Source organism: Nothobranchius furzeri, chromosome 7 (assembly GCF_043380555.1).
Source record: "Nothobranchius furzeri strain GRZ-AD chromosome 7, NfurGRZ-RIMD1, whole genome shotgun sequence".
Classification (NCBI taxonomy): domain Eukaryota; kingdom Metazoa; phylum Chordata; class Actinopteri; order Cyprinodontiformes; family Nothobranchiidae; genus Nothobranchius; species Nothobranchius furzeri.
Genome location: NC_091747.1, coordinates 73,498,939 through 73,510,006, shown reverse-complemented (window position 1 = coordinate 73,510,006; position 11,068 = coordinate 73,498,939). Strand labels below are relative to the sequence as shown.

General features: G+C 42.5%; 1 non-coding gene across 1 annotated transcript; it reads right to left on the bottom strand.

The window, feature by feature from the left end:
* Window positions 1-4,124: 4,124 nt before the first annotated feature.
* Window positions 4,125-4,231, bottom strand: LOC129167270 (U6 spliceosomal RNA). The gene has a single exon (XR_008566093.2). It is a non-coding gene; the product is annotated as a U6 spliceosomal RNA (small nuclear RNA).
* Window positions 4,232-11,068: the final 6,837 nt, after the last annotated feature.

Genomic DNA, 11,068 nt, shown 5'->3' with positions numbered 1-11,068 from the left:
TCTTCATCTCCTCCCTCCACTCCTCTACAGACTTTCCGCCAACAGATGCCCAGTAGGACACGCCTGCAATGTGTGGCCAGTGTCCAGCCGCTTGGGCTGACCACATCTGCTGCAGGTGTACTGCAGGCGGGCTGTCTTTGATGGTGGAGCCTGCACGCTAGCAGCAGCTGCAGCAGTAACCTCCGCTACCTTCCTCTATGAATGAAATCGACCTAGGCATGGACATTCTCTTAATTATCTTTGGAGCTCATGACTTCAAATAAAAGTGTTTAAATTCTTGCAATGAGCTTTTATTGTGAAGTTCCTTTCTTTACATGTCCATGTGTACAGCAGGTTGTTGTTTAACACATTTAGATTGTTGGTATTCTTGTTGGATCATTTATTAACTGAAGAAAAGAGCTTGGTCCCTCAGCTCCTCAATGCATCCAATCTCCCGTCCTATTCAGGCGTAGAAAGCACATCTTTGGAGGAGTTTACAGGGAAGCAGAAGCTTGGGTGAGGAAATTAATAAACCACTGAAGACGAAGAAGGTTAGAACTAGTGTGACAGGACAAAAATCCCAACAACAAACCAGGTGTGGTTCACAGGTAAACAGCCAGCAAACGTGGAGTGAAAACCTCTTGTCACACGTGTGAGGAGAAACTCTGTTGCTGAGCAGCAGGCAGTGGAATGGATTTTATACAAGCCCCATTTAATACACGTTAGAGAACATCACAAATATGTTTGAGTTCAGCAGTGTCACCGGTTCATTATTGGGTTTCTTCATCGACTCCACAGAACTAAGGTTCTCTGTCTAAAGTCCAAAATGACTTCATTAATCCCAGAAGGAAGTTAAGTGTTGTCTTAACTAATTCTTCAAAGCAGTCATTAAAATAAATACTAGTAATAATAATAAGCTCAGTTGGAAATCTGAGTGGTTAAAGATGCTGAAGGCTGTGGGCAGGAAGGATCTCCTGTGTCACAGCAGCTCTGAAGAAGATGCTTGTTGCATGAAGCGGATGCTCAGTGTTGTCTAAAATGTTATTGATTTTATGAAAAATCCTTCTTTGCACCATCATCTCCAGTGGTTCTCAGTTGTCTCCAGAACAGAACCAGCCTTTTTTGACAGGTTGTTGAGCCTTTTTAGGCCCCTGCAGGCTCTGATGCTGCTGCCCCAGCCATGGACGTAATTTTCACTTTAGAAGGGGGGGGGGGGGGGGTATATCTTTACAGTGTGTTCTAATGGGAAACAGGCTTCAACACAAATGGTTGTTTTCCGCTTGGTCCTAGAGCTCAACCAGTGTCAATTTAATATAGCGTAATATTGTTTTTGGATGGTAAAAAGTGCAGGGGTCAAAACTTGACTTTGGAAAAAGTGGGGGGGACATGTCCCCCCTGTCCCCCCCAAAATTACGTCCATGGCCCCAGCAGCTGGTTGCCCAAGAGATCTCAACAGACCTGTAAAAGATCTGCAGCCTCTTGCTGCAGACCTTGAAGGATCTAAAATATCATTCAAGACACTCTGTCCCTTCTTGTAGATGGCTTCACGCTTGTGTCTCCAGTCCAGTCTGTTGTCCAGATGAACACCAAGCTATTTGTAGTCTTCCACCACCTCCCCCAACTCCCCAATAATGCATGTTGAGCTATTCCCGTTTCTTTCTAAACCATCTCATTTGTTTTGTTCACATTCAAGATTATGTGAGTGTCCTCACACCACGCCACAAAGTGGTCCACCAGCTCTCTGTACTCTTGACCATCTCTCAAAAACCCGACGACTGCAGAGCCGTCTGAGTCTTTTTGCAGATGACAGGTCTCCGACTTGTTCTGGAAGTCTACAGAGTGAAAAGGAATGGTGAGAGCAGTGTACAGGCATCAGATGTACAATTGTGGAATAATTTTCCCAATGAGCAGATCAGTATGATATAACATTAAACAAAGAACATAAACAGGGAAATACCAGTTAAAAACATGCTTTTACACGCAGAATACAGAAAATAGAGAACTTTGTGCCAACTGGGGACGTGGTGAAAGATCATTTCACACTACTCTCCTCCTCGTTAGTTCAGAAGAAAATACTACCATGTCTTAAACATCACCCGTAAGACAACAAACAGTTTTTTTAACATGCTAAAAGTCTAATTGTTTTTTTTAAGTAACAATTGTACGTCTCAGTCAGTTCAGTACAGGGGCGTGTCCAGGGAGTGGCCTGGGGTAGTACATGCCACCCTTGGAATCTGATTGGCGACCCCAGGTGCCAACTAGAGGTGTGAATCTTCACTTGTCTCCCGATTCGATTCGATTACGATTATTGGGTCAACGATTCAATTCGATTTGATATCCCGATGCATCACGATGCATCACGATTATATCATATTGATTTATTTTCATCGATAAATAGAAGATGTCAGATAATTGCTTTTTTCAAAATCTAAAACGTAATTGACACAATCTGCCATCCCTCAAAGGCTCTCCATTCACAACAGGTTAGGACAAAACATTTTAAACATTTAAGAAGATTTAACAAAGTAAAACATCTGTTTCCTCGTTCAACACCACGCCTCAGGCTGAGAAAAACACGCTTTGCAAAAACTCACAAAATCTAAAAAAGTACTGAAAACCTACAGGACACGTAATTAATAATAAAATCCATAATGGGTTCATATGTGAGTGTTTAATGTCTCTGAGCAGCTCTAGAGTCCAATATTTATGCCACAGTTGAAGGGTGTCAGAAATAACACCAAATTAAATGTTTGACTTAGTTTATTTTATTTGAACCCAGTGGTTCATTTCTGCAATGTTGGAGAATTAATCAAGTTCTGTTTGATGCAGAAAATAATAAAACACAAAACAAATTCTACACTTCCAATAATATTTAAGATGTGTGTTTTATTCTTCCTGATAATAACACCAGCAGAAGGCTGTGGACTGGATTAGGATTAAATTACCCAGCTGATGGATCTCCTTCACTAACCAGATAACTACAAACCTTCACTAACCTGTCCTGTGTGACCCTCACCATGTGACCCTCATGTCCATGCTGTCTCTGGAGGAGCAGATAGGAAATAAGACCTCCTGTAACCTAAAATGAACCAAAGCTTCCTCCCAGTTTCTCTTTAAGCTGAATTTAACATCAGTTTATCATCATGAAACCAAACAATAAAGTGGAACAAGAACTTCTATCTTCCATTTCTCTCTCTCATTTTAACTTCTCCGTGTCCCTAAATAAAAGACGATCACGCTGCAGCCGCCGTCACTGACCCCGCCCCCTCCCCAAGACCGGATCTCCCTACATTACAACAAGCAGTCGTCTGAATGAGCGCTTCCAGGAGAAATAATAACTAAATTATGAAAATAATAACGCGTGTTTGGAGCATCGGTTTGGAGGAGCGTCCTCCGATCGTCTCTCTTGTGTGAGCAGACAGTGTCTCTCTCTCTCTCTCTCTCGGTCGCTGATCGAGCGAGCGGAGCGCGCCGCATGACAACCCGCTCAATTAGCATAATTCACGGCCCAAATCCAACAGAACCGGTCGGGCTGATTCGGTTCCGGTTCGGTCTCAGGTGACAACTCAAGCGCTCAGCCCTGCAGTACCGCATTAAGGCGGAGGTAAATGTGGAGGACGCTCACTCTGACAGAATTGGATGCGGCGCTGATGCCGCCGTTAAAAAAACAAAACTACATTCCACTATAATCGATTATGGCGTACTCTTCTACGATGCAGAATCGTTTATGTCCGCATCCCGATGCATCGATTATTTGATTATTTTCCTCAGCTCTAGTGCCAACACACTAATTTACCTTTAAATAGGATTTTTTTACTGCCCACAAAAGGCTTGGGGGTAAAAAAAAAAAAAAAGCATAACCATTGGTGCCACCCATGCACAAAGTTGTGCCTCACCTGGGCCACCCCATTTTAAAAGATCTGGACACGCCACTGGTTCAGTAGCGGAGGAATGCCAGCTTGGAGTGAAAGAGGGTCTATTTCAGAGTTGAAACCATCCAGCTCTCTGATTAGCTGCTGAAAACCAGTGCTTCTCAAAATGGGAACCCAGTCATTTGATTGGTCAAATGTTGGAACTGAACAGGGGGACACGCCCCTAACTGCTTCATACTAGTGACTTTAGGGTTAGGGTTATGTTATTTAAAAAAAAATGAGGAACGCTTCACGATTTTGCGTGTCATCCTTGCGCAGGGGTCCATGCTAACCTTCTCTGTATCGTTCCAAATTTAGCATATGTGTTAGCAAGCTAACACGACGACCGGCTAATTTCTGAGCCGTATTCAGAGCTCAATGATTGGGCAGCATACTAACTTATGGTGCCAATCAAAGAACCCAGCTGCATTATGGGAGAAGTGGGCGGACCAAGCGGAAGCGCCGACTAAAACGTTGAGGATAAATGTGTTTAACTCAGTAACGCTATGAAAACACTGTGGCTCTAGCACTGCACTCTTGATAAACATTAACACCTAACTCGTTGTGTTACACTGAATGTTTATGGTATTCGTTGGTTTTAGTCCCGCTGACCAACCTCTCAGCAGTCTTAAACAGTACTCACACGATCTGTCTGGTCCATTATCAAGAAACCTGCTTGTTTTACTATATCGTTTGAATAAAACGCATAACAGCTGTTTGCCCTCTTTTAATTACCCGAAGAGTAAGCGCTTATTCACGTGGATTGTCGTAGATGGGGAAGAAAAAAAAAAGACTTCAAAAACTGTAATTGAGCTGATTAACCACCAGAGGTCGCGGTCAGACTGCTATAATTTATAAATCCTAGAAAAGACACACGAACGCTGCCTCTGAAACCACAGAACATAGCACAACTTTTAAAACCATCAGGTTGCTGTTTCTTAAGTGCTTTATCATTAAAAAAATCCAAAGCTAAACATTAAAAGAAATTAATTCTTTCTGTTGAAGTTTTATTATTTATTTAAATGCAAGTATAAATGGGACATAAATGTGCACTTGCAGAATAATATTCCAATGGAGCAGATCAATATATAACATTAAGAACACAAACAGTTAAATCCAGTTATAAAACATGCACATACAAGAAGAATACAGAAAATAGAAAACTTAATAACTGCCAACTGAGGTTATGGTGAAAGATGATTTTATCATACATATCAAGCAGTTTATCCTCCTGAAAAACATAAGTTAAATAAACAAATAAATAAATAAATAAATAAATTAATTAATTAATATCACAGCTCGGAGGATATTTCACAGTTGAAACAAAATCCAGCTTTGGATGCTCAGAATCTGTAATTCTCAAAACTGGAACAACCCAGTCATTTGACTGTTCAAAAGTAACCTTTGCTGCCTTGAACCGCTCCTTTGGTTGCCTCTCCCGGTATCTGCTAGGTTAGACCAGGGGTGTCAAACTCATTTTAGCTCAGGGGCCACATTGAGGGAAATCTAGTCCCAAGTGGGCCGGACCGGTAAATTAAAAACAACTTCAGATTGTTTTCTTTGTTTTAATACAATCAATATAAAACAAAGCTGGAGCCTGAGGACAGTGTGGTACAAGTACAACACCTGAAGTGTACTTGAAAATTTGGAAAAATAAAAAAATAAAAAAATAAACATTCCTTAGTGATTCAAAGAGTTTACAGATCACATGGCTAGATCAGTTTCATGCAGCACTTAAAGTATATTTGACTCATTTTACTTTACATCTTTTAGCTTTCACCAGCACATCAACATCAGAAGTCACATCCTGAGTGGCGGCCAACTTCAGGGTGTGATTCGAGTTCTTGTGTGAGCCTTGGGCGCAGCTTTGTTTTATTTATACTCATTACAGAGGAAACTTGCTCACAAAGATAAGTTTATTTTCACTCTACATTGTAAAGTATGAAAATAAAGTTTACACAACCATCTCGCGGGCCGGATTTAACCCGTTTGCGGGCCAGATCCGGCCCGCGGGCCGCATGTTTGACACCCCTGGGTTAGACGATCCGTTGTTTGTCACGCTCTGGCAGAGCTCCACCAGGGCCTGAGCCAGCTTCAGGACATGCTGGTATCCTGGCTGGTCATCAGGACCCTGGATCTCCTCCTGAGAAACAAAGAAAATGGGAAAAAGAAGTCAAATTTCAGAACTATCTCTGAATACGTGAAAATTTGTGCAATTGTTGGACAAAATTACTTGCTGTGGCATTAATTGCACTAATAGAGCGTCCAAGGAGTCTCCACCAAATTTTTTTCGGTAAGTAAAATTATATATTTTTATTCTTTATTTTATTTTATTTTATTTTTTTGTGTGTGTGTCCTGTCTGGCTGTGAAGCAAACAGAATTGATGTCTGAATGCTGGTGACAAGCCTTACAGATTTACTCTCAGGTGGAGCATCAAAGCGCTTGATACTTAAAACTGTATTGTTATTGCTTTTGAATGCTTTTTAATTCTGACCAGACACGGAGACAGAGGTGAGAGAGAAAGGAAGAGACAAAAGAGGGGGGGGGGGGGGTTCCACAAAAATAAACAATAATGAACAAGAATCTGCTTCTAGACCTGCAGAAAGAGAGAAGAAAAAAAATTTAAAAAGGGACACAACAACAATACAACAAGATCAAGCTATCACTGCGTCAACTTGATGAAGACATACATAATCAACATAGTTTAACTGAACAATCACACAATAATAAATCACAGTGCATTAAGTGCCCACCGTAGCCTTAAGACCTGTGTTGAACGTGCCCAAGTCCATACTTATGAGAGCACCATGTGAGCACCTGTGTGTGTACCAGGCCCCCACAATGTGGCTTTAAAATTGAGGCGAACCCAGAAGTACCAAAAATTGCAGTTCCACCCTCATCCACTAGGGGCTGGTGTCAGAAGCGAGCAAATCCTCATTGACTCCCATGTTAAAAATACCAATTTCACAGCAGAAATAAACATGTTTACAGCCTGGTACCAAAACATGTTTTTGGTTTAAATGATCTAGTTTACACTCATGACAACTCTGAGGGGGGTGAATTTTTTTCTCACTCTTCTGTTTAAGTGTATTAAAAGCCTAAAATTCTGTATAATTAATGAGCATCCGACACCGCCGCCTCAGACCCACGTGACCACAGAGCTAGCTCCGTGGAAAGGCCTCAGGTGAGCCTCGGTCTGGCCTGAAAACTGTTTCGGGATTTTGAGTTTCTCTGTTTGTGTATTCTGTTTTGGATATTATTTGTGCAATTGTTGGACAAAATGACTTGCTGTGGCATTAATTGCATTAATAGAGCGTCCAAGGAGTCTCCACTTCATTTTTTTTCGGTAAGTTAAATTATATGTATGTATTTTAGGCCACTGCCGCCTTTAAACTAGCTGAGTTTATCGAAGTAGCTAGCTAACTATCATTTTAACATGTAGCATGTACTGTTTAACCATGAAATTTAGATGTAAAACACGGTAAAATAATTAATAGGGCATATGTCGATGGGTACAAGGGTAAAACCCAGTGCATTTAACATAAAAATGGGTTGAAATATGACGGAGCTCTTGGAGGGACACTTCTGTGTTCCATTCTTCCACCCGGTTCTCCCCGGCGGTCAGCCCGGTGCATGTCTGACCGATGCGGCGCCTACTAGCTGCTGCGCGGACTGACCGCTCGTTGAGCTCTCGGACGGGGCTGACCGCTCGTGGAGCTCTTGGACGGGGCTGACCGCTTGTGGAGCTCTCGGACTCGTAGAGAGACCTGACCGCAGAAGTACTGCAGCTCAATTCCCTACCTAAATGCAAAGTTTGAGAGACGTGGTTCACTTAGGTCTGCACTGCCTTCGGGCAGATTTGTCAAGTTCACAAAATGTGGAACGGGATGTAAGTTTAGAATCAGCGGCGGATCGGAACATATCTCGAAGCCCTGGCCGACGAAACGGTCCACATGACTATTACTGTCAGGCTCGGAGAAAATTCGGGTTGTTTTTGTGTCAGTCGATTCTGCAACAGTGACTCTAACTAACGAAGCACTAGTTGACAGACATCATTAGAGCGTGAAATCCAGCACAGCGTGACCCGGTTCTGTAAGGAATTCTGTTCAGGAGGTCGCATTTCAGGCTCTCCACATCATGTGTGACTGACTTTTACGTTATAACAACGATCACACACTAGGAATGTTATAAAGCGCCTATATCTGACAGTTTCTTTTGTATATTGTCTGACTTTATAAACTCCAACAACAATGTGCTTCTATTTTTTTTTTCAGGCTAAATCTACCCAAGACATTGGCTATCAGACTGATTTAGTCTGCAAGAATGCATTTGTCCAGCCTGACGTGAAGCCTTACCCGTAGCAAAGGTGAATCATTTTTAATAATCTTCTATGTAAACATTTTATTACCTTCTAGTTTTAATTTGTTTTACAGATTATTGTTACACGTGATTTTATGCTCTTTTAAACATTTATAAATGTGCTGGTTCTTTGTATTTTATAGCCACCCAGTTTAGAGCTCCCAGCTGCTGTGTGTCTTGTGACCATGGACGTAATTTTCACTTTAGAAGTGGTGGTGGGGGGGGGGGGTATCTTTACAGTATGTTCTAATGGGAAACGGGCTTCAACACAAATGGTTGTTTTCTGCTTGGTCCTAGAGCTCAACCAGTGTCAATTTAAAATAGTGTAATATTGTTTTTGGATGGTAAAAAGTGCAGGGGTCAAAGCTTGACTTTGGAAAAAGTGTGTGTGTGTGTGTGTATGGGGGGGGGGGGCATGTCCCCCCCGCCCCCCCCCCCCCCCCAAAAAAAAAATTACGTCCATGCTTGTGACACAGGGACCATGACGGAAATTCATCTTCCAGAAAGTCAGGCTCATCATTTAGCCAGATTGCTAAGGTATAGGCCAAACATGTTTAGGTTAGTTTCGATAAGGTCTGTGCATCTCTCATTTCTTGATGTAACTTTTCATATTTTAGTTCCTGGGCGCCTTCAATGTGCAGGGACCGTCCAAGCAGACATTCTATCGACATCAGGCAAAGCTGTTAATTCCAACAGTGAGCTGGCAGTGGCAGCTAGAGCAAGCTGATATCATCCAGGAGGCTTCGGAATCTGGACCTGTGACCCTTGGTGGTGACATGCGAGCTGATTCACCTGGTGAATACGTTTAAATTTATTTATTTTATTCCTTTGCTATCAAATGTAAATTAAGTAATAACTTGCATTTCTGAAGGACACTCAGCCAAATATGGCAGCTACACCATGATGGAGCTCAAAAGAAACTAAGTTATTGATATCCAACTCGTACAGGTACAACATTACCTGATGATTCCAATACATTTCATGGTTAATTATTCACAGATCAATGGAGAATTATGTTTTTTTTTTTCAGATCAATGAAGTTGGAAATAGTATGCAATGGAGAAGAAGGGATGTGTGCGAAGTCTGAGCACACTTTTGGAGAGGGGGGTCGATGTGCAGCAAGTTGTGACTGACCTCCACACAGGAGTGCAGAAGTATTTGCGGGAGGAAAAAAAGGAAATCGGTCACTACTTTGACCCCTGGCACATGGGAAAAGGTAATCATTGGGGATGTATATAGTGAATATTACAGGATTTTTTTAAAAATGTGGGTCTATTTGGCTCTCCATGAATTGGTAAGAAAATCGAAGAGCTGGGGAAGAGAAAGACGACCCAGGATGTGAGACTGTGGAAGCAAAGTGAGGTGAACCACCTCTACTGGTCAGCATGTAGCTAGGTGGCTACATCCATCAGCTCGGCTCCCACCTCCGCGTTAGCTTTGGGTTAGGTTCAGGTTAGCTTGTAGCTAGTTCGACCGGGTGTCGTCTGTTGATCCCATCGACATAATGGTTGATCCCAGCCTTACAGCCCCACCCTCAGCTCCTCCTCTCTTCCCTTTTATGGAATTGTCTGGGCTTGACGGAACCTGTGACACAGTCAAAATGGCGGTGGTGGCCACCTCCCATTTGGCCTCAAAAAGGGATATTGGAGCCTATGGAAAGAAGATGTCCACGTATATTATGTCGATGGTTGGAACATACTGTGGTACCATACCCTCGTGAGCATCAGTTGAACAGCATTGTACTGCAGATAGAAGTGTGGTGCTACAAAAATGGTGAGAAAAAGGCAATTAACAATGGAAGAGAGAGAGACCATAATAACACATTAATGTAGGTCTTTCCTACAGAGAAATTGCAACAAAAGTCAAGGTGTCAGTGAGTACAGTTTCCTTCACCATCAAAAGACACTCTGGGACAATCTCTGACAGGAAGCGGTCTGGCAGACCCAAAGCCACAACTGCATCAGAGGACAAGTTTCTGGGAGTTAACAGCTTGCGTGATAGGCGGCTCACAGGACAACAGCTTCAAGCACAGCTTAATAGCGGTCGTAGTAGTAAGCAAGTCTCAGTTTAAACAGTGAAGACTTCAAGCTGCAGGTTTGACAGGACGAGTTGCAGCAAGAAAGCCACTGCTTAGACGTCAGAATAAGAGAAAGAGGCTTGCCTGGGCCATGAAACACCTCCATAGGACTACTGAAGACTGGAAGAAGGTTTTATAGACTGATTAATCCAAATTGGAAATGTTCAGTTCCCGTTTATTTCCAATAAAAAATGGGAAACATTGGGGCGTTCTAAAACTTTGGACTGGTGGTGTAGGTGGAGGGAGGCTACCCTTGTTCATCAGGATTAACCCTAATGTACAAGTATCAAGATGGAGGGCAATAAGTTTGCCCACCCCTACTCACTGCCTCTCAGTGGAGGCAACTCAAGCGCGGTTGTGTCCAACCCCTCTCAAAGTAACTGGTTCTGGAGCCAGAGCCATGCCTCAAGGTGAGTCAGACTATATTTAGCCAGAACCTCTCAAGGTGACGTTCCACATACCAAGGGTCAGCTTCTGAAGCTGAGGATCAAAATGCCAATGTCCCTGCCACCCATCACACAGCAGCACAATTTAGTCTCCAGTTAAACGAAAACACGTTTTTGTTTACACTCAGGCAGCAGTAGCATCACATGTGGATCTCAGCAAAGACACACAGCAAACTTGTTCACTTGTTGTTTATTCATCATGTGCAGATTATGACACAAACATGTCCAGGAGGAAGACCATGGTTCTGAAACGCAGTGAATAAATGTACACCAGTCAGAACAAAAGGTCTAAACA